The 24705-nt window shown below is 40.8% G+C and overlaps 1 protein-coding gene across 2 annotated transcripts in view; it reads left to right on the forward strand.

Moving 5' to 3' along the window:
* Nucleotides 1–2607: 2607 nt before the first annotated feature.
* Nucleotides 2608–24705, forward strand: part of CAP2 (cyclase associated actin cytoskeleton regulatory protein 2) — a 133742-nt gene continuing 111644 nt past the window's right edge. Inside the window, exon 1 of one of the 2 annotated variants that reach the window (XM_029243966.1) lies at nt 2608–2940. The gene's annotated coding sequence lies outside the window, so the exon portion shown is untranslated. The remainder of the gene's footprint in view (nt 2941–24705) is intronic. The other variant, XM_029243967.1, reaches the window with a different exon arrangement.

The following is a 24705-nucleotide window of genomic DNA, read 5'->3' on the forward strand; positions in this document are numbered from 1 at the left end:
CAGACTGCTCCACAGGTGCACTTGAACCTCAGGAGCAGATTCTGGGAGAGGATCATGGAAGTCTGGATCTCACTTGATTCTTGTAGAAGCTTTATAGACTGTGAATTTCAAGGTCCTGAGTCACCTACTCTGTGTTGAGATCCTAGCAAAGCCCCTTCATATAAAATTGTCAATTTAAAAGTTTTACACTATATAAAGAAAGGCAGAACAGCACAACCATTCCAAAGATGGCCCCCCCTCCCCCATGTGTCTACTGTGTTACCAGCTTTCTGGTACAGCCTGGCTGGTGGCAACTGAAATGTTATCCAGAGGGACAAAATCAATGGGGAGGAGGAGTCTCAGATGCAGTGTAGAGGACCAAGGTGGAATAAGATGAGAATACTCTTAGCTTTGGCAACGAAGGGGACATAGTTCAAATTAAGTGTAAGGAAAAGTTATAGAAGTTAACATGGCACCAGCCTCCTTGTACAGCAGATAATGAGATCATCTGTTAAGGAGAAAGGCAAGGGTTTGGGTGGGAATCTCAAGGTCTGAAAAGATTTAGAAGAGCCCAGCATCTGTCCTCTTCTTTCCAACTCCACCACCTTCAGAACTAATCCTGTAAAAGAAAAATGTATCAATAAATATGTACTCAATGACTTTTCTCTGTGTCAGCCTCCAGAAAATAGCCTTGAACCTTTAAACAGACATTATCTTTGCTTTCTTGGAACTTTCAGGTCTAGTTGGAAAATATGGACAATAAATGTGAGAGAGTTGTGAGAAAGAAGAGTTCACTGGCGGGAGTAGCCCCATTGGGCATCCGTCACATAGCAGACAGGTGCTGTGTGAGATGGAATTAGTTAAGGGAAGAATTCAGGCACCGGCTTAAGACTCAAGAGGCTTAAGACCCTCCAAACTAGTGAATTATTTCTTAGAGAATTTCCCTGTCTCCTATCTTTTTCCAATCCTAGACAACATCACCAAATTAACTGTTGTTATCATGATTCTGCTTCAAAACTGTCATAATCCCCCGGTGCCTGCCCCTTAGCGTTCAAACAACTTAGGCTAAGATTGAAGGCCTCCATCTGCTGGGACCTATCCTTTCCTCCCAGATCTGGGTCGCACAGCTCTCCATTCCAGCAAAGCTCACCCACTGTCCTTCATACATGTCCCATCCTTTATCACCTCTCCATCTTTATCCCTGCTGTCCTTTCATCTTGAGTGCCCTTCCCCCACTGCCCATTCTTATTGTCATTTCTGCTTGAAGACTCAACTCTTACTTCCACCAGGATGCATTCTCTGGTCCCCAGCACTAGAAGCAACCTGCCTCTTCTGCACATCCACAAACTTTGTTCATATTTCTCTTAGGACATGTTTTATATAGTCTTTCTTATACTGTAGTTATTTTTATACTCTCTTCATCATCTTACTATCTTATAAACCTAAGGGGAGGATTTGTGCCTCATTCACCTTTATACTCCATAATACTTTATACTCCAGTGCAAAATACACTTAAATGAAAGAAGTGCTCTATTAATGATTGCTGAAGTTAATGCTAGAGAAAAATAAGTCATGTTAGACTGGATGCTTGGAAGTTTCCTTTGAACCTGTAAAAATTGGTTCTTAAGGATATATTATTTTTGGCATCCCTGGAACATAAATGTATATATATAATTTCATTCATTCATTCTTCAGTATAAACGTATTAATTACCTACCAAATGCAAGGCATGTGCATGATAGGGACAGCACTGGCCCTGGATATTTGCAGTGTATGCATTCATTTAGCAATGTTATCAATGACATAAGCAATGTCATTTTGTTTCCCTTTTTTCCAGACAAAGGGGAGCAAAGAGGCACTCCTTATCACCACTGTTGGACAAGAGCAATGTGTGATAGGAAAAACCTTCATTTAAGTTGTGACCTGTGGTGTTAGAATAAGCCTTGTAATGCACAGAACCAAATTACGTGCAATTTAAACACTGACAGAGAATATTGGCTTTTTAGATAACTCATCCTAATGTTTGTTTGGAAATATTGCTTTAAGAAGTATGGATTACACCCACCCCTTCTCTCTTCTCTGTAATTATTTTCCTAGCATTCATTCAATGAAGAGCTTTAAGTCTACTTTTTCAGATGGAAATAAACTAATGAAAATTGAAAATCAATGTTTTCCTTCTAACAGTGTTAACAAAAAAGTAAAAATCTCCAATTTTGTAATTACAGTCAACTTATAAATAGGAATGGACACAAATACGCATAATAAAAATAATTGGTTTAGGGTACATTTATTTTTAAACAATCAGGCAATTTTTTAAAAAGATGTATGTAAAGTGCATTTTAAAATATATTTTTAAAATGTCGTTACAAAATATGAGTGCATCTCAGCTTGATGTCTAGCTAAAGCGTCGCTTGTCCACCTCCCTCTCCAGCCAGGACCTTTATCCCTATCCTGGGGTTGGGGAACACACAGGCCCGTCTCTTGCTTCTTAAGGACCCATCATTTCTCCGCACAAGTGTTTGAGGATCCAATCTGTGGCTCTTTCAGCCAGGAGCCTCCCGGATCTTTCCAGACTTCTTTGCAATGCCGCCTGATGCAGCGAATTCATTTCTTTCAGAGCCTGCCGCCCTCTGCCTTCCTCATCTCCCTCTCTTTTCTCCCACGGCCCATCTGCCCCTCCTTTCCTCCATTCCCCTCTCCTCTCCGCTCCCCTTTATTTCCACTCCCCACCCGCGGAGCTTGGCTCTCCTCCCTTCCTCCCTCTCCCTCTCTCTCCCCCTCGGCTTGCCTGTATTTGGAGCTCCCGGAAGCCGCCGGCCACTCTCCCCAGGAGCGGCGTGACTGACACCGACTCCTACTCAGCGGGGAGGAGGAGGGGAGGAGGGCAGGCGGGAGGAGGGCGCGAGGGGCCGAGCAACGGATCGGCATCGCCCAGGACCAGACCGCAGGACCCCCAAGCAGGTAATCCAGAGCAGCCGGGCCGGGAGGGGCTGGCGGGCAGGTGCGGGGGGCGCTCCGCGGCCGCGCTCGGAAGTTGCGCTCAATGGGTGGGGTGCAGAGGGGCCGGGGCGGGCGGCGCGCGAGGAATAAAGACCGGGCTGGTGCCTGAGGGGCCACGTTGCCGGGGACGCGGGCGAACGCGGGGCCGGGGTGCCGGGGACCCGGGCGCGGGCGTGCGGGCGCGTGCGGGCGCCCCATCTGGGTCAGCGCAGCGGCGCTCCCTGCCCCCGCCGCCTGCCCCGGCGCGCGCTGGCCTGACCGGAAGGCGGTGCGGGCGCGGAGCGGGCTTGGGGCTGGACGGATGGCCAAGGCCTTGCGGCCACGCTCCAGGCTGGTCTAACTTCGGGGCTTCTCGTCAGTTTGGCTCTGAGCCTCAGAGGGGTGCAGGGTCGTTGGGGGGAGGGCTGTCATTGGACTGAATTTGACCCTAGCCAGGAAGTGCTGGAAAGGAACGGACCTGGCTTCTCTGCAGAAACTGACTTGAGGCCATGAGTCACTTTAAAAAAATGCGAAGGCCACTGAGGCATTGAGGGACAGCTCCAAAGAGGTCACCTCACAGCTGGGTCTCTGTCTCCTTTGGGTAGAGGGTTGTTTGTGGAAGTAGCCTCGTTGTCATCACTTTGGGGACTAATAATCACATATGCAAACGGCCTTGCTTTCATTGCCATCAGAGTGGTATCCTGCAACACAGATAGGTTTGCAAGTTTCAGCGATATTTGAATTGGTGCGTTCTCTAAAATGAGTGAATATGGGTGACTACATTTAGTATATTGAACTAGGATTAGGTCCAAACGGCCAAAGCGGAGATGAACACAGCAAAAAAGATCAAGAAGCTTTGATTATATGGTCATGGGAACGCAGAAGTTACGGGACTTAAACCACCAAAGTTTACCAGAATTGTTTGCAGAGTACTATTTCTTTACTGCTTATATAAGACTTCTTTTTTATTTAAGGAACATAGCTTAGAATTCTTGGTAAAATTTCTAAGATCCCTTAATGTAAGATTCAACTGTGGAGTGATCTTTGGGGAAATTGTTCTTACAGTTACTAGAGTCTAATTAGACTGTAAGCCTCTTGAGGGCAAGCATGGGGTTTTGGATAGTTTTTTACTGCACCAAGAAGTATTTGACTCACAGCATGCAATGAGCAGGCAATAAAAGTTTGTTAAAATGATTAACCCAATAGTTTGAGTGTGGCTGGATCATGAGTTTTTGAAGGTACCACATTATTTTACAAGGAAAGACTACGATCCCCAAATGTAAAAATCCTTAATAAAATTAGAATCGAAGTACTGTATAAATATTTATTAAAGTTAAAGAGAAAAAATTGAGAAACCAGGAGGATGACTGTCAAGGTGGTCTTGGCTAGTAGGAAATAGGTTTTTTGCTACTCATTGTAAAAGTGAGAAGTAATTTAACTTGTTGATATAGTAAGGTTTGGCAAACTTTTTGAGTAAAAGGCTGGATAGTAAACTTGTAGGTTTTCTTGGCTATGTGGTCTCTTTAGTAACTTCTCGTCTGTGCTGTTGTAGCTTAAAAGCAGCCATAGACAATACTTAAAGGAATGGTGTGGCTGTATTTCACTTTATTCATGGACACTGAAATTTGAAGTTCGTATAATTTTCGCTAGTAATGAAGTAGTCTTCTTTTTTTTTCAGGCCTTAAAAAATGTAAAATTCATTTTTAGCTTGGGAGAGGAGGGGGAGACACAAAAACAGGAGGGGAGAGGGTGCAGGTTTGTCCTGTTGTTAGTAGTTTGCTACTCCCCCCTACCATGTGGTAGAGTTTAGAGAGGAACCTTTTGGGAGAATTAATGGGCCAGATTCTCCGGGTGCCTAAGTCATACCCAGGCATTAAGTTAATGCCTTCAAGAGTAGCATTAACTTATTTTGAGCATTACAGCATTTTGTTTTGTGTTAAATATTTCCTAACAGACATCTTTATGCATGAGGTTTGTTTTATTTATTTATTTATTAACATCTTTATTGGAGTATACTTGCTTTACAATGGTGTGTTAGTTTCTGCTTTATAACAAAGTGAATCAGTTATACATATACACATGTTCCCATTTCTCTTCCCTCCTGCATCTCCCTCCCTCCCACCCTCCCTATCCCACCCCTCTAGGCGGTCAGAAACCACCTAGCTGATCTCCCTGTGCTATGCGGTTGCTTCCTAGTAGCTATCCACTTTACGCTTGGTAGTGTATATATGTCCATGCCACTCTCTCACCTCGTCACAGCCTCCCCCTCCCCCTCCCCATATCCTCAAGTCCATGCTCTAGTAGGTCTGTGTCTTTATTCCCGTCTTACCCCTAGGTTCTTCATGACCTTTTTTTTTCTTAGATTCCATATATACGTGTTAGCGTATGATATTTGTTTTTCTCTTTCTGACTTACTTCACTCTGTATGACAGACTCTAGGTACATCCACCTCACTACAAATAACTCAATTTCATTTCTTTTTATGGCTGAGTAATAGTCCATTGTATATATGTGCCACATCTTCTTTATCCATTCATCTGTTGATGGACACTTAGGTTGCTTCCACGTCCTGGCTATTGTAAATAGAGCTGCAATGAACGTTTTGGTACATGACTCTTTTTGAATTATGGTTTTCTCAGGGTATGTGCCCAGTAGTGGGATTGCTGGGTTGTATGGTAGTTCTATTTGTAGATTTTTAAGGAACCTCCATACTGTTCTCCATAGTGGCTGTATCAATTTACACTCCCACCAACAGTGCAAGAGGGTTCCCTTTTCTCCACAACCTCTCCGACATTTATTGTTTCTAGATTTTTTGATGATGGCCATTCTGACCGGTGTGAGATGGTATCTCATTGTAGTTTTGATTTGCATTTCTCTAATGATTAATGATATTGAGCATTCTTTCATGTGTTTGTTGGCAATCTGTATATCTTCTTTGGAGAAATGTCTATTTAGGTCTTCTGCCCATTTTTGGATTGGGTTGTTTGTTTTTTGTTATTGAGCTGCATGAGCTGCTTGTAAATTTTGGAGATTAATCCTTTGTCAGTTGCTTCATTTGCAAATATTTTCTCCCATTCTGAGGGTTGTCTTTTGGTCTTGTTTATGATTTCCTTGGCTGTGCAAAAGCTTTTAAGTTTCATTAGGTCCCATTTGTTTATTTTTGTTTTTATTTCCATTTCTCTAGGAGGTGGGTCAGAAAGGATCTTGCTGTGATTTATGTTATAGAGTGTTCTGCCTGTGTTTTTCTCTAAAAGTTTGATAGTGTCTGGCCTTACATTTAGGCCTTTAATCCATTTTGAGTTTATTTTTGTGTATGGTGTTAGGGTGTGTTCTAATTTCATACTTTTACATGTAGCTGTCCAGTTTTCCCAGCACCACTTATTGAAGAGACTGTCTTTTCCCCACTGTATGTTTTTGCCTCCTTTGTCATAAATTAGGTGACCATAGGTGCGTGGGTTTATCTCTGGGTTTTCTATCCTGTTCCATTGATCTATATTTCTGTTTTTGTGCCAGTACCATATTGTCTTGATTACTGTAGCTTTGTAGTATAGTCTAAAGTCAGGGAGCCTGATTCCTCCAGCTCCATTTTTTGTTCTCAAGATTGCCTTGGCTATTCAGGGTCTTTTGTGTTTCCATACAAATTGTGAAATGTTTTGTTCTCGTTCTGTGAAAAATGCCAATGGTAGTTTGATAGGGATTGCATTGAATCTGTAGATTGCTTTGGGTAGTAGAGTCATTTTCACAACGTTGATTCTTCCAATCCAAGAACATGGTATATCTGTCCATCTATTTGTATCATCTTTAATTTCTTTCATCAGTGTCTCATAATTTTCTGCATACGGGTCTTTTGTCTCCTTAGGTAGGTTTATTCCTAAATAATTTATTCTTTTTGTTGCAATGGTAAATGGGAGTGTTTTCTTAATTTCACTTTCAGATTTTTCATCATTAGTGTATAAGAATGCCAGAGATTTCTGTGCATTAATTTTGTATCCTGCTACTTTACCAAATTCATTGATTAGCTCTAGTAGTTTTCTGGTAGCATCTTTAGGATTCTCTATGTATAGTATCATGTCATCTGCGAACAGTGACAGCTTTACTTCTTTTCCGATTTGGATTCCTTTTATTTCTTTTTCTTCTCTGATTGCGGTGGCTAGAACTTACAAAACTGTTGAATAAGAATGGTAAGAGTGGGCAACCTTGTCTTGTTCCTGATCTTAGTGGAAATGGTTTCAGTTTTTAACCATTGAGGACGATGTTGGCTTTGGGTTTGTCATATATGGCCTTTATTATGTTGAAGAAAGTTCCCTCTATGCCTACTTTCTGGAGGGTTTTTATCATAAATGGGTGTTGAATTTTGTCGAAAGCTTTCTTTGCATCTATTGAGATGATCATATGGTTTTTCTCCTTCAGTTTCTTAATATGGTATATTGTGTTGATTGATTTGCATATATTGAAGAATCTTTGCATTCCTGGGATAAACCCCACTTGATCATGGTGTATGATCCTTTTAATGTGCTGTTGGATTCTGTTTGCTAGTATTTTGTTGAGGATTTTTGCATCTATGTTCATCGGTGATATTGGCCTGTAGTTTTCTTTCTTTGTGACATCTTTGTCTGGTTTTGGTATCAGGGTGATGCTAACCTTGTAGAATGAGTTTGGGAGTGTTTCTCCCTCTGCTATATTTTGGAAGAGTTTGAGAAGGATAGGTGTTAGCTCGTCTCTAAATGTTTGATAGAATTCGCCTGTGAAGCCATCTGGTCCTGAGCTTTTGTTTGTTGGAAGATTTTTAATCACAGTTTCAATTTCAGTGCTTGTGATTGGTCTGCTCATATTTGCTATTTCTTCCTGGTTCAGTCTCGGCAGGTTGTGTATTTCTAAGAGTTTTTCCATTTCTTCCAGGTTGTCCATTTTATTGGCATAGAGTTGCTTGTAGTAATCTCTCATGATCTTTTGTATTTCTGCAGTGTCACTTGTTACTTCTCCTTTTTCATTTCTAATTCTATTGATTTGAGTCTTCTCCCTTTTTTTCTTGATGAGTCTGGCTAATGGTTTATCAATTTTGTTTGTCTTCTCAAAGAACCAGCTTTTAGTTTTATTGATTTTTGCTATCATTTCCTTCATTTCTTTTTCATTTATTTCTGATCTGATCTCTATGATTTCTTTCCTTCTGCTAACTTTGGGGTGTTTTTGTTCTTCCTTCTCTAATTGCTTTAGGTGCAAGGTTAGGTTGTTTATTTGAGATGTTTCCTGTTGCTTAAGGTAGGATTGTATTGCTGTAAACTTCCCTCTTAGAACTGCTTTTGCTGTATCCCATAGGTTTTGGGTCATCGTGTCTCCATTGTCATTTGTTTCTGGGTATTTTTTTATTTCCTCTTTGATTTCTTCAGTGATCACTTTGTTATTAAGTAGTGTATTGTGTAGCCTCCGTGTGTTTGTATTTTTTACAGATCTTTTCCTATAATTGATATCTAGTCTCATAGCATTGTGGTCGGAAAAGATACTTGATACGATTTCAATTTTGTTAAATTTACCAAGGCTAGATTTGTGACCCATGATATGATCTATCCTGGAGAATGTTCCGTGAGCACTTGAGAAAAATGTGTATTCTGTTGTTTTTGGATGGAATGTCCTATAAATATCAATTAAGTCCATCTTGTTTAATATATCATTTAAAGCTTATGTTTCCTTTTTTATTTTCATTTTGGATGATCTGTCCATCAGTGAAAGTGGGGTGTTAAAGTCCCCTACTATGATTGTGTTACTGTCGATTTCCCCTTTTATGGCTGTTAGTATTTGCCTTATGTATTGAGGTGCTCCTATGTTGGGTGCATAAATATTTACAATTGTTATATCTTCTTCTTGGATTGATCCCTTGATCATTATGTAGTGTCCTTCTTTTTCTCTTGTAATAGTCTTTATTTTAAAGTCTATTTTGTCTGATACGAGAATTGCTACTCCAGCTTTCTTCTGATTTCCATTTGCATGAAATTTCTTTTTCCTTCCCCTCACTTTCAGTCTGTATGTGTCCCTAGGTCTGAAGCGAGTGTCTTGTAGACAGCATATATATGGGTCTTGTTTTTGTATCCATTCAGCCAGTCTGTCTTTTGGTGGGAGCCTTTAATCTGTTTACATTTAAGGTAATTATATGTATGTTCCTATTCTCATTTTCTTAATTGTTCTGGTTTCATTATTGTAGGTCTTTTCCTTCTCTTGTGTTTCTTGCCTAGAGAAGTTCCTTTAGCATTTGTTGTAAAGCTGGTTTGGTGGTGCTGAACTCTCTCAGCTTTTGCTTGTCTGTAAAGGTTTTAATTTCTCCATCAAATCTGAATGAGATCCTTGCTGGGTAGAGTAATCTTGGTTGTAGGTTTTTCTTCTTCATCACTTTAAATATGTCCTGCCACTCCCTTCAGGCTTGCAGAATTTCTGCTGAAAGATCAGGTGTTAACCTTATGGGGATTCCTTTGTGTGTTATTTGTTGTTTTTCCCTTGCTGCTTTTAATATGTTTTCTTTGTATTTAATTTTTGATAGTTTGATTAATATGTGTCTTGGCGTGTTTCTCCTTGGATTTATCCTGTGTGGGACTCTCTGTGCTTCTTGGACTTGATCAATTATATTTCCTTTCCCATATTAGGGAAGTTTTCAACTATAATCTCTTCAAATGTTTTCTCAGTCCCTTTCTTTTTCTCTTCTTCTTCTGGGACCCCTATAATTTGAATGTTGGTGCATTTGATGTTGCCCCAGAGGTCTCTGAGAGTGTCCTCAGTTCTTTTCATTCTTTTTTCTTTATTCTGGTCTGCAGTAGTTATTTCCACTATTTTATCTTCCAGGTCACTTATCCGTTCTTCTGCCTCAGTTATTCTGCTATTGATCCCTTCTAGAGTATTTTTAATTTCATTTATTGTGTTGTTCATCGTTGCTTGTTTCCTCTTTAGTTCTTCTAGGTGCTTGTTAAATGTTTCTTGTGTTTTCTCTATTCTATTTCCAAGATTTTGGATCATCTTTACTATCATTATTCTGAATTCTTTTTCAGGTAGACTGCCTATTTCCTCTTCATTTGTTAGGTCTGGTGGGTTTTTGCCTTGCTTCTTCATCTGCTGTGTGTTTTTCTGACTTTTCATTTTGCTTATCTTACTGTGTTTGGGATCTCCTTTTCACAGGCTGCAGGTTCGTGGTTCCCGTTGATTTTGGTGTCTGTCCCCAGTGGCTAAGGTTGGTTCAGTGGGTTGTGTAGGTTTCCTGGTGGAGGGGACTAGTGCCTGTGTTCTGGTGGTGAGGCTGGTGGATCTTGTCTTTCTGGTGGGCAGGTCCACGTCTGGTGGTGTGTTTTGGGGTGTCTGTGGCCTTATTATGATTTTAGGCAGCCTCTCTGCTAATGGCGAGGTTGTGTTCCTGTCTTGCTAGTTGTTTGGCATAGGGTGTGCAGCACTGTAGCTTGCTGTCATTGAGTGAAGCTGGGTCTTGGTGTTGAGAGGGAGATCTCTGGGAGATTTTCACCGTTTGATATTATGTGGAGCTGGGAGGTCTCTTGTGGACCAGTGTCCTGAAGTTGGCTCTCCCACTTCAGTGGCACAGCCCTGACGCCTGGCTGGAGCGCCAAGAGTCTGTCCGACACACAGCTCAGATGTGTAGCACAGGGAACTCTACTCAGTACTCTGGAATGACCTACAAAGGAACAGGATAAGAATTCTCTTCAGAAACCCTGCTAGTGTTGGAGGGTCTCCTGCAGAGGTGGGGGGCGGCTGAGGCTCACCGTGAGGACAAGGACACTGGCAGCACGAGATTTTATTTTTAATTCATTAATTATGTAATATACATAAGAATAATTTGCTAAGTTTATGTAAGCTATAAACATTATATTCAATGACCACCTGTAACCCTGTCACAGCTTTAAAAACTAGGGCGTAAGAACTAGATAATTGTGAAAAGGTAACCCACAAAATGGGAGAAAATGTTTTAAAATCCTATATCTGGTAAGGAACTTGTATCCAAAATATATGAAGAGTTCTTACAACTCAACAATAAAAAGATAAATAACCCAATATAAAAATGGTCAAGATATCTGAATGGCTATTTCTCCCAAGAAGATATACAAATGGCCAATAAGCATATGAAAAGATGTTCAATATCATTATTCATTAGAGAAATGCAAATCAAAACTACAGTGAGATACCACTTCACACCCACTAGGATGGCTAGAATCAAAAAGTCAGTTAATAAGTGTTGGTGAGGATGTGAAGGAATTGGAACCCTTATACATTGCTGGTGGGAATATCATCTGGTGTAGCTTCTTTGGAAAACAATTTGGCAGTTCCTCAAAAGTTAAACAGAGTTACCATGTGATACAGCAGTTTCACTCTAAGTGTATACATCCAAGAGAAATGAAAGCATATGTCCATACAAAAACTATACACAGATGTTTATACTGACAACATTCATAACAACCAAAAGGTAGAAACAATCCAAATGTCCATCAACTGATGAATGGATAAATATAATATGGTATATCCATACAATGGGATATTATTTGGCCTTAAAAAGAATGAAATACTCATACATGCTGCAACAAGTATGTACCTTGAAAACATTATTCTGAGTAAAAGAAGTTAGTCACAAAAGACCACACACTGTATGATTTTCTGTTCATATGGAAATATTCAGACCAGGGCAATGAATAGAGACAGAAAGTAGATTAGTGGTTTCTTAGGGATGGGGGTTGATGTGAGGGGTGGGTGGTAATAGTTAAAGGGTATAGCGTTTCTTTTTGAGCTGACAAAATATACTAAAATTAACTGGTGATGGTTTTGAACATCATCATATTGTACACTTCAAATGGGTGAATTGTATCATATGTGAGTTGTATCTCAATAAAGCCATTAAAGAAAATAAACAGAAGGCTAGAAAAAAAGAACTAGATTGTTACCTATACTGTTGTATCTTTCTTTATGCCCTTCTCCTATGCCATTCCTTGTGCCCCTCCCAGCCCTGGATTTTGTGTTAACCATTACCCGATTTTATTGTAAAATAGTTTTATGACATATGTAAGTATTCCTACATAATTTTGTTTACCTTTGCTTGTTTTTTCGATTTATAAAAAGGGTATATATAGCCTCACTTTTACAAAACTCAAAATTAAGTTTTAAAGAATTATCCCTATTACTGTATGTAACTGTATATTATTTGTTGGCAAATATTCCACGGTTTATTTATCCATTCTCTTATTGTTGAGCATTAGGGTTGGTTCCCATGTTTTGCTGCTTTGGAGACTCTTTTTCCATGTGTCTTGACACATGTGCAAGTTCTTCTGTGTGAATGTGAATATGCCATGTATTTTAATGACCAAAAGCGAAGTTGATTCTCCTTCTGACTTATACATTAATGGTATATCCCCAGCTTATTCATTCCCCCCAAACCACCAAGTGATTAGAACTGATATCCTGACTTCTCATCCCATTTAAATTCTAGTTGTAATATCTATTTTCTCATGTCCTCAGAGGTGTGGAAAAATACTATTCTAAAATTTTACAACTGAATTTCACAGCAGCCTCACTTAACCCAGTCACTTACAGGCATCTTCATCCTCTTATGTCACCTGGATTTAGGATAGGACCGAGGACAACTTTATTAAATCCAAGGGATATTATTTTAAGCAAGGTACATAAGTGGTTACTAAATTTCACTAACATTTTTCTTTGTATGTATATAGTTCTGGGTGCTCTAGTGTTCCTTGTCTTTTTTTAAAAAAAAGATTTATTATTTTGTTTATTTTTGGCTGCTTTGGGTCTTAGTTGCGGGCACACGCGATCTTCACTGAGGCATGCAGGATCTTTCGTTGTAGCATGTGGGCTTTTCTCTAGTTGTGGCATGTGGGTTTTCTCTTCTCTAGTTGTGGCATGGGCTCCAGGGTGCCTGGGCTCTGTAGTTATGGTGCGTGGGTTCCAGAGCGTGTGGGCTCTGTAGTTTGCGGCACACGGGCTCTCTAGTTGAGGTGCACAAGCTCAGTCATTGTGGCACACAGGCTTAGTTGCCCGATGGCATGTGGGATCTTAGTTCCCTGACCAGGGATCAAACCCTCATCCCCTGCATTGTAAGGTGGATTCTTTACCACTGGACCACCAGGGAAGTCCCTGGTCTAGTGTTTCTAACATGATTTAGTTTGGTTATCCTGGTAAAAATAAGCCAATTGGAAATGCGGTGTTTTAGTCTTGGGCTCTTTCTAGGTCTGCCCTGATTCAGGCTATGAGCTTTTGCTGTTCATTCAGGAGATTTCTACTTGTACTTGGAAGGGGGCAAGCACCCTAAGGTCAGAACAGGCTGTTGTAAAAGAGTTCTAGAGTTTTTTTTTTTTTATTGTGGTAAAATATACATAACATAAAAAGTTACCACTTTAACATATACAATTAATTCAGTGGCATTAGGTACATTCACAAAGTTGTACAACCATCAGCACCATTCATCTCCAGAACTTCTTCATCATCCCAAACTGAAACTCTGTTCCCATTAACGATAACGCCCCACTCCCCTCTTCCTCCAGCCCCTGGCAACCTCCATTCTACTATCTGTCTTTATGAATTTGCCTATTCTAGGTGCCTCATATAAGTGAAATCATGCAGTATTTGTTCTTTTGCATGAGCTTTTATATCCAGGGAAATTCCATCTTGTTTTGTTTTTCTAAAGTATACCCTTTTCCCACTTATGGAAAACATTTTCTTTTACTGAGAAATTATGTAATAATTTATATTATTTCCCTTTCATTATACAGCCCTATATAGGAAAGGACATAGGAAGCTGTCTAAAACAAGAAGAAGAACTTTCAGTTATTACAGATGTGACCTTCATCTGCCCTGTCTACTTAATTAGACATCTAATAATCCTCGCTTCTTATTGACCACTTAGCCAAAAGGAGAAGGTGTAATAGTCCCCAATTTTTAAAATTTTGCACCTATGTGATGAATGGATGAATTAGGTAACCTTTGAGGTTCCTAATGGCTCCCAGCTTCCCAAAATTGAAAGGCCATTCTGCAATATAAAAGTCTAATCTAAAATAATTCTTGTTTTGTAAGAAGGGTATTAAAGAGCAGGAGAGTGGGAGACTGAAAACAGAAGTGTGGTGGTCTAAATGGTAGTGTTGAAGAGGAGGATGGTCCCGGAGGAGCTAGATGCTTCTACTCACCTCTGTCCAGGGGCAGAAAGCTCAGATATCTGACATAGTGAGTAGGTTGATGGAAGTGTCCATTTAATTAGTTGCTTGGCATTAGGTAGACTCAATGCAGAAGTCTTTCCCCTGGCATCATCTTCTAGCATGAGAGAAGCAGTGGCGCGAGAGATTTTCGGGGGTACAGTGCAGGTTCACAAATATTTAGGCAAAATTTTTAAAGTTTGAGTATTGATCCCCCCTCTGTTTTCGTTTCTTATTTGTTTCTTAGTACTCTCATGGTGCCCTCTGACTGTTCAGAATTCCCGCTGACAACCCTCTATTCCCTCTCCTTCCGCCCTGCTTCCAACGGCCTCTCTCTTCATTAGGACTCCTCCTTCTCAGTGTCTCTTATGAATGGAAGGTGGATGATTATCTAAATAAAGTTCTTCAGTAACCGAAACTTTAAAAAAGAAGTTTGTTAATGCAAATGAGTCTCTACGTATACAGAATTAGGGGTGAGGTTCATTTTTATGCTTCTTACTTTAGGCTGAGAGTCTTCAAACTGGGTGCATTTACTATATGCAAAGACTTCCCTAAGGTCCATGCACATGAGTGTTTGAAGAAAATAAATTTACAAATCTTCATCTTTCACAAGTGCTTTTTACCTAAGACTGATCTAGAGAGTGGGTTTGTAACGGAGATGCAGGTTCACTTTCACGCCTCCTTTTCTTTTACAGATCTTGTGTTTTCTAAATCTTTGTTAAAACAAAACAAAACAAACAAACAAAAATAACCAACTGAAAGTTCAATCTAATTAAATTGTAAACTGATGTTAAAGGATAAATTTTAAAAGACAATGAAATCATGATTCTCATACATATAAAAAAATTAACATTTAAAAAAAATCTTAAAAAATGAGAGAGCCAGAAAGGTCTTACAATCAGTTGAAAGGAGACCATTGATGGGAATGCTAAAATAAATGGGAATGCTAAAATAAATTTGCTTAATAGATGCAAACAAGCTTCCACCACAGTGGGAGAGAGAAGTCCAATGAAGTTCCACAGGATAAGTTTTATTTGCATGCCTATAGACAGTTATTACTTGCTTTACTATCAGTTTTCTATAAGTTAACTTTTTAAAAATTAATTAATTAATTAATTTTTGGCTGTGTCAGGTCTTAGTTGCAGCATGCAGGATCTTTCATTGTGGCATGCGGGCTTCTCTCTAGCTGTGGCACACGGGCTGCAGAGCACATGGGCTCTGTAGTTGTGGCACATGGGCTCACTAGTTGTGGCACGTGGGCTCAGTAGTTGCGGCACGCAGGCTTAGTTGCCCCCCGGCATATGGGATCTTAGTTCCCTCACCAGGGATCAAACCCACATCCCCTGCATTGGAAGGCAGATTCCCAACCACTGGACCACCAGGGAAGTCCCTACAAGTTAACTTTTATCTCTACAGAGATAAACAGCCTAGTCGTAGACAACAAATGGCTGAAATAACTCAGATGGATGCGTAGTTAGCATACTCACTAAATTTCAGTCTTCCCCAATTTTTTCTTACACTGGTGATTTAAATGATTTTGATATTTCATCACTATGTGATGTTTAGAATATAACTCAAGGAGTTCAAAAAATTGAATGATATTTCTATTACAAAATTTCATCCATTTGCATCTCAGTTCCAGCATTTACATTGATAAAAACAAAAATTGAGAATCGATGTTCAAGCTTGACTCATTCTGGCAATAAGTATACTCATCCACATATGCATGAGATAACTGAAAAATAAAAGAGCTCAAAAGAGAGAGGTTTCCAATTTAAAAAAAATGCTTTTTATCGACATTTACTAAATATTTGTCAACATTTGTAATATTTGTGTTTTGATAAGTTCATTCTAATAAGAGTTACAGTGGTAACAATTAGAAGAGCACTCTTTTTACCATTGAATTTAAATAAATAAATATATATATATATATGCTTTTGATGCAGAAAAGTATGATAGGGTAATGAATAAAAGACATTAAAGCATAAACTATATAAAACTAGGATAAACTCTTATAAGGCAAAAAGAATGGAAATGTAAATTAAAGGAGAAATATAATCATGCAAAAATTTTTGACTGTCAGAGAGCAGCCTGTTTATGTATTCTTTTAAAATGAATGATGATGAATTTCAATGGATGTATTTCAGCAAGTGATAAAATAGTTTTACTTTTACATGTCAACATTTACAGAGTACTGGAAATTACATTCTTCACAATAATAAACATTTTGGTGAAAGTTTTTACATGTCAACCTAAAAATGTGCAAGAGGGATTTACAGATTTCTTTTAGGTTATATACAAGTAAGAATTTGAAAATCCCTTTGAGGCTCATCCTGCCTCTATTTTCTGACCAAAAATAAGAGTCTGATGTGACAGACCATTTCTGCAAGTTTAGTATTGATAAATGAACCAATTCATTGATTGATACAGTGAATCCTTGTTCTACTAGATTTAGAGAAGACATCTAAGAACTAAAGTTCGGGGCTTCCCTAGTGCCGGAGTGGTTAAGAATCCGCCTGCCAATGCAGGGGACACCGGTTCAAGCCCTGGTCCAGGAAAATCCCACGTGCTGCGGACCAGCTAAGCCCGTGCACTACAACTACTGAGCCTATGCTCTAGAGCCTGTGAGCCACAACTACTGAGCCTGTGTGCCACAACTACTGAAGCCCATGCACCTAGAGCCCATACTCCACAGCAAGAAGTCACTGCGGTATGCCCACGCACTGCAAGGAAGAGTAGCCCCCGCTCGCCACAACTAGAGAAAGCCCGCGCGCAGCAACGAAGACCCAACGCAGCCAAAAATAAATTTATTTTTTAAAAAAAGAGAAAAGAACTAAAGTTCTTAATACTTGTGACAGCTCTCCAAAGAGAATGATAGCCCATCACATTTTATTTATTTCTTTTTAGGCAGTTATATCTTCACTCATCTTTCTTGTTCTTCCCTTGGAGGCAACTCACTGTAATACATTACGTGTTTATGTGTATAATAACCAGACAGATAGCACTCTTTGGGTCTGTAAATGTATAGTTTTCACCAAGTTTGGGAAGTTTTTGGCCATTTTTTCTTCGAGTACGTTTCCTACCTCAGTCTCTTTGTCCTCTCCGGGAATTCCAGTGACATTAATATTAAACCTTTTAATGTTGTCCCACAGGCTTTTTAGGCTCTGTTCACTTTTTCCTTCAACCCTTTTTCTCTCTGTTCTTTAGACTGGATAATATCTACGTCAACTTTATTGATATTTTCCTTTGTCATCTCTGTTCTGCTATTGAGCCCATCCCATGCATTTTTTACTGTTTATTGTATTTTTCAGTTCTAAAACGTTCACTTGTTTCTCTTTTATAGGTTCTGTGTCTCTGCTGAGAACTTCTGTCTTTCCATTCATTTCAAGAGTGGTTACCATTATTTCCTGGAGCGTAGTTAAAACAGCTCCTATAAATCTATCGGATAATTCCAACACCTGTGTCATCTTGGGGTTGGCATGTGTTAATTTTCTTTTCCTTTGAGGATTGATCACATTTCCCTGGTCTCTTGCATGTTAGATATTTTTTTTATTGAATTCTGGACATTTTGAGTATTATGCTGTGAGAATCAGGTCCTTTCGAAATGCGCAGTTTTTTGTTTTACCAGGCAGTCAACCCAGTTCTGTCTTGCATTCTGTGGGCAGTGGTTCCAACATCATTTCATTTTTCAAAGCCTTTGTTCTGCTGCCTTGGGTCCCATGGAAGCACTATTTAGGGGTTAGCATGGGACTTGAGCAGTGGGACTTGAGCAGAACTTACGTTGTAGTTCAGTTCTCAAAGCCTTTGAATCTGTCCCACGCATGCACAGCTCAGGGGCGAGACTGGGGTTTGCACTGGTTCATGCAGAGCATCAAGGGACCCCCTTCTTTAGCTCTCTCCTTTCTGGGATTCTTCCCACACTCTCCTGCCCCTGTGAGCCTTTTTTTCCTGGTCTTCTGGCCAGAAAGACTGGGTTTCTTTTGAGGTTTTAGCTGCTCACGCTGCTGCAGTATGGTTTCCCCAAGACAGGGGCCATTCTCAGAGCAAAGCACTGAGAGAAAAGTAAGAGGGAAAAATGACAGGGTTCTGCCTACACTCTTTGGATCACAAAGGTTCCTTTTCCCTGCTCCTCTGGCAATAAGACCAGGTTTTTCTTGGAGAAATTTTAGCTGTCTGTGCTGCTGCTTGCTCTTCTCCCATGCAGTTCTGTGACTGCAGCCACTCTTGGAAAAGAAAAATGGAAACAACAAAAACAAAAACAAGAAAACAAATAACCCAGACTTCCCTTCACATTCTTCCACTTATAGGGACCCCCTTTCTAAGTCTTCTGGCTGAGAAGAAGAGGGTTCTCGTGGAGTTTGTGGCTTGCACCCCCTGTGCAGTTCCAACCTCAAGTCAAATCTGAAGAGAAAAGAGGAGAAAGCCCAGGAATGCACTCCCAAATGGGTTCCTTTTTCAAGTTTTGATTGCCCTCCTCAATCCTCCTGCTGTTGTTCATTCTTCAGAGCCAGGAGTTTCTTCTTGCATTTTGAACACAGTTTAGAGATAGGTGGTAGTGAGCTTACTACTTCTGGACTGGCACTGGTAGCCCCTTCTCCTTCCTTATTCCCTTTCCCCTCTGTTTTCCCTGCACCCCACCATTCTTTCCTTTCTTCTTTGCCTTTTTTCTCTCTTTCCTCTTTACTTTGGGCTCCCAGGTCCAAAGAGCAAAAAGGAAGAACTTCGGGCTTCCCTGGTGGCGCAGTGGTTGAGAGTCCGCCTGCCGATGCAGGGGACATGGGTTTGTGCCCCTGTCCGGGAGGATCCCACATGCCACGGAGCGGCTGGGCCCGTGAGCCATGGCCGCTGAGCCTGTGCGTCCGGAGCCTGTGCTCCACAACGGGAGAGGCCACAACAGTGAGAGGCCCGCATACCACAAAAAAAAAAAAAAAAAAAAGAAGAACTTCTAGTCTTTTGGTGGTCCACAGGTCTAGTTGAAAACTCTGATTTTGTCACAAGTAATAAATCAAAGTCAAGTATGGAAGTAGACCCAGGAGGCGGGAGACACATGAAATAGCAAAAAAAAAAAAGTGTTGAAGGAGAGCTCTTGGGCCAAATTCATCACCTGGCTATTTGAAATCAAATGATCCCACTTGCATTTGTTGAAAATATCCAGGTATAAAATGGGCCCAGCACTTAAGAACTGATTCTCAGAGTTACTGGATCTGTTTTTCAGTTGTATGTAAATCCTACAGTGAATGCTAGAATTTTGAGTTTAGAACTAATTTCAGCAAAGCTAGTACCTTCATTATTCCAGAGAGACATGGCATTCTTAATGCAGAAATGCCAGTTTAATAAAGTAAAACATTTCTAGTCATGTTATGAGAAACAACTGACTATATGAAATGATATCCCCTTTTATGCTTTCAGTCAGTAGCGTTTCTGCAGTTTATTTGCTCTATGGCATGGTCTTAGAAGTATAATGTTTGAGATGTTACCATCATTGTGTTTGGGGGACAGGAGAGGTGGTAACACATGCAGTAACAGTTCACGGTTGAGCACTCACTGGGTACAGATCACAGTGATAAATACTGTAGAGCTTTCAGAGATAAATTATAAGAATGATACCTGGGCATCACTTTGTAATTCACAAAGTTCACTTTATCACCTCCTTTAATCTTCCCAAGCATCCTGAGGAAGGTGTTATTAGGTAGAGCTTCAGGTCCCTACTTGAAGCTGCCAGCTATCATCTCATATCACTGTCTGCATTTCAAACTCAGATGTCGAGAACTGAGCTCCCATCTTCATTAGCTGCCTTCACTCCCTGTCTCCATTTTTATTGGTACCACCCTATCCCGAAGCAAGACATCTAAGACATCCTACCTTCTCCCTTTCCCTCTCAACCTCATTTAATCCATTTAATCCTTTCTCAGATCTTGCCTAGTCTATACCTCAGATCTTCTTCAATCCACTGTCACGTTCACGGTGAATTCCCAAGTCTCTTCCCAGCTTTATCTACCACTCGTTCTAACTACTCATCAATCCCTTGTTCCTTGTGCTTTCTTAGGTAGCTCCTGGCACATAGTGAGTGCTCAATAAGTACTTTCTGGCTGTAATGCTTCCATATGGTTGCATATGCTGGGCGTGGGCTCAGGAATGCCTTCCTTACCTTTCTTCTGAACACCACCTCCTCATCCTTTGAGATTTCGTTTAGCCTCCCTACTTCCCAGGGCTCAGTGAGTACCCACCCTTCTCGACCCCCTGCACACATTCCCACGTGCACCTGTAACATTCCTGTGCAACTCTATTGTACTGTTTCCCAAAGCATGGGTCCTTGTACTCTGAAGTGTGCTGCTTAAAAATGGGTGTTCCTGAGAATACCCAGAACCACTGAATTAGTATTGCTGGGAGTGGAGCCCAGGAATCTGCATTTAGGGAGCTCCATTTCTCCCCAGTGATTCTGATGCACAGAAGAGAGAGGAGCAGTGAGAACTGTGCTCTATTCTGTCACCTATCTTGGTCACCTATCTTGGCCTCCCGGAACAACTGGTTCCGGGAGTGAGGGGTGCGGCCATTCAGAGCAACCTCTGGTTAAGTTTAATTACCACCTATGACTTTGTTGGGAGATAAGACTGGCAAAGTCCCTCAGACTTAACCGATTTTCAACCATATCTTTATAAAGAGGAACAGTACCTATTTTTGTTTGTTTTTCATAACTTATTAAGGTACAATTTTGCATACCATAAAATTTGCCCATTTTAAGTGCACAATTCAATAATTATTAGTACATAATGCAACTGCCACCACAATCCTATTTTAGATCATTTCCATCTCTTCAAATAGAAATTTTGTGCCTATTTGCTGTAACTCTCCATGCTTCTCCCCAGCCCTAGGCAACCACTAATCTACTTTCTGTCTCTATGCTTTTTCTAGATAGTCATATAAATGGAATCATAGAATACATGGTCTTCTGGTCTGGTTCTTTCACTTAGCATAGTGATCTTGAGGTTCGTCCATGTGGTAGCATGTGTCTGTGCTTCATTCCTTTTTATTGATGAATAATATTCCACTGTATGGATAGAGACCACATTTTGTTTATTCATTCATCAGTTGATGGACATTTGGGTTGTTTCCTGTGTGTGTGTGTGTGTGTGTGTGTGTGTGTGTGTGTGTGTGTGGCTATTGTGAATGATGCTGCCATGAACATTTGTGTACAAGTCTTTGTGTGTGTGGAAATATGCTTTTATTCCTATTGAGTAGGTAACTACAAGTGGAATGGCTGGACAGCATGGTAAATATGTGGTTAACTTTTTAAGAAACTTCCAGGCTTTTTCCACAGCAGTTGCACCATTTTACATTCCCACCAGCAATGTAGAAAGGTTACAGTTTCTTTACATCCTTACCAGCACTTGTTATCATCTGTATTTTTGGTTGCAGCCATTCTGGTGGGTATCTTCCCTTCACCTAGGGAATGTATAACCTGGTGGTTACAGATAGAACAGATAACCTAGTGGGCGTCTCATCGTGGTTTTGATTTGCATTTCCCTGATGACTTGATGTTGAGCATCTTTACGGGCAGTGTTGGCTATTTGCATATGTTCTTTGGAAAAATATCTATTCAAATATTTTACCCATTTTTAAATTGGAATACTTTTCTTCTTGTTGAGTTTTAAGTGTTCTTTACGTATTCTAGATACAAGGTGAGCAATACTTCTACTTTATGGAGGGACAAAAGGCCCATGGAAACCCTACTCAGGCTGTGGTAGCCTGGCCAGCAGGGACTCCATGGTTCTTCTTTTTCCAGTGCCAGGATGTGGCCCTTGAGGAACTCCTGGAAGCATCTCTTTGACCTCTGCCTCCTCCACAGCCTAAGCAAGAGCAAAAGGGCAGTGTGGGAGCACAGGAATAGAAAGAGTCCGTAATAGCATATAGGAGTGTAGAAAGGTGGTCGGAAGGGGGAAGGGATGGAGCTCCTTTTCAGTAAAGGGGTCTTACCTCACATTTAGCTAAGGGAGTTCCCACTTCATGATGGGAATGTGACAGGGGTCTGTCCGGGTCCCAGTCAGCATTCAGAGTCTATGATTTTATGTCTTTGTCCTTACCCAGCCTCACCACCCCAAGTCAGGGCACAGCACCAGCCTTCAAGATATACTTAGATGTTCCCTTGGTCTCAGATTCCACTGGACTCTCTTCTGCTGAAATAGCCCAGTCCGCTGTGTCCTGGTATCCTATAGCGCTGGCTGTCCCCAACAGCCAAACTGTCTGCTCCTCAAGGAAATCATAGTCCTTGAGAATAGAGTCTGTGTCTCATCCACTTGTGTAGCTCCAGCAACCAGCACAGAACATGGCTCAAAACATATTTGCATACAATTGTCTTAAGTCAGTGAATGAAGAAGAAGGAATGAGTTCATGTATTGGAAGTGAGAAAACTGATACTCAGGTTAAGTGATCTGCCCAGAGTCACACGGTTGTCACTTAAGGGATTGGGTCTCAAATTCAGATTCTCTGATGCCAAAAATGCTTTTTCCACCACATCAAGCTATGAGTCCCAGCCTCTTATCTTCAGAGATTCTAACTTAGAGGAGAAATATTTATACTACAAGACTGACCAGGGGTGGTTCTGAGGAGTGACGCCACCAGCATGGAGAGGGCAGATGGGATGAGGAGGTAATTTCTATATGTGGTTTGTTTATGTTACCCTTCTGTACTCTACTCTTGATTTGATGGACATGACAGGAAGTAAATACCTCAAGGGAGGTTATCTCTGATTTGTGAGACAAGGGATGACCTCTTGGAGGGTTGGGATTGGGAGAATGGGTGCAGCAGTGTCTAGAAGGGCCCTGGAAGAAGTGGAAATGGCAGAACTGTGGCAGAGAAGAGGGATTGGGGGCCTTCCATTTGGGAAGGGGTGAGTTGTCTCTGTGACGGGCTCTTAGGAACCTGGTGAGATGTAGAGCTGGGGTGAGGGCCTTTGAAAATCAAGATGAAGTTTGCTTTTTTCTCCGCAGTGGAACATAGAGGCTTTATAGGAATCAGTTGTCTAATCAGGATCTCATATATATTTTCTCCAGTTCTGTGAAAAATGGAAAGTGTTCTTTCACTTGTATAACTCTCTGCTCTCTCCTATCCTGATTACACTGTTTCAAAGCTCAGAGACTCTTGAAACTTCTTTGCAGTAAGAAGAAAATGGTGGCTTTTTTTGCTGTTGGTGAGAAGCGGGCACCAGAAATTCCTATAGGAAACTAAGGGAAAGATATGAAGGCGGGTACCTTGGCGATGTGAATGTGTCTCTTAGTGAAATAACTCCCTGGCTTGACTGAGCAGGACCTGCTTCCAGCCCTCTCCCACTACAGCTGGGCAGAATATGTATTTTAATCACTTTTGATTTTCTAGATTGTGAGCATTTGCTTAGCAGACAGTGAGGACTAACTTAATGAAGAAAACAGGCATATTCAATGAGCCAGTCAAGGAACGAATGAATAAATACCATGGCTTGTTTCTTCTGTACTGTATAATATTACCCTAATTAGTAATAGTGGCTCACAGGATCACTCCCCCCAGTGATTGGTAGTTTCCAGAGAAAAGAAAGAAGGTAATTCATATAGTCTCAATAAAGACAAATAACAAACTAGGAAAGTCTGGTATGATGATAGTTTAACAAATATTTATTTTGAATGTGGGTGGACTTATAGAGAAAGTCGTCCATTGTGATTATATTCTGCAGAGAGCTCACATATAAGCCAGCTGCCCCGCCTTACCATGAGACATTCTTCAATTTCCTGTCCTTCAGGTCTATTTTCTATGTAATCTTAGGCTTGTGAATTTTCGAATCGCTTGGATCTGGGTTTCCCTTACAGAACCAGGGGAGAAACTCACCACAATTATTTCTGCACCTTTGGCCTAGTGAGAACTTGAAACCAGCAACCTGGAAGACTTAGCTCTTTTATTAACCTGAAAATGTTACCAAAGGAGCATTTACTAGTTTTATGAATTTGCCATGGGAAATTTACAAAACTCTTTGGACAATGTGGAGTTTTTAAAATTTTAAAATCCTAAAGAAAAAGGAGCTATGGAAAGCCCAAATGTTCACATTAGGGGGAGCAAGGGTGCTCTTTCAAATCACAGGAGGAAGCCAGTGAGGGTTTCAGTGGGAAAAACTAATCTAGTATCTCGTTTTATTTTTTTTATTTTTAAATTTTTAAAAAAATTTATTTATTTGTTTTTATTTTTGGCTGTGTTGGGTCTTCGTTGCTGCGCACAGGCTTTCTCTAGTTGCAGTGAGCGGGGGCTACTCTTCGTTTGTGGTGCGTGGGCATCTCATTGTCCTGGCTTCTCTTGTTGCAGAGCACGGGCTGTAGAGCGCAGGCTCAGTAGTTGTGGCGCACGGGCTTAGTTGCTCCGCGGCATGTGGGATCTTCCTGGGCCAGGGCTTGAACCCGTGTCCCCTGCATTGGCAGGCGGATTCTTAACCACTGCGCCATCACGGAAGCCCTAGTATCTCCTTTTAAATGGAAATTTCTCCTACGAAAATCTGGCTTTCCGCCTGATCTAGGATTATGTCGGTGAGTGGGCAGGTGAGGGAAAGGCAGTG

Source organism: Monodon monoceros, unplaced genomic scaffold, assembly GCF_005190385.1.
Source record: "Monodon monoceros isolate NGI ecotype Baffin Bay Population unplaced genomic scaffold, NGI_Narwhal_1 Super_Scaffold_3, whole genome shotgun sequence".
Lineage (NCBI taxonomy): Eukaryota > Metazoa > Chordata > Mammalia > Artiodactyla > Monodontidae > Monodon > Monodon monoceros.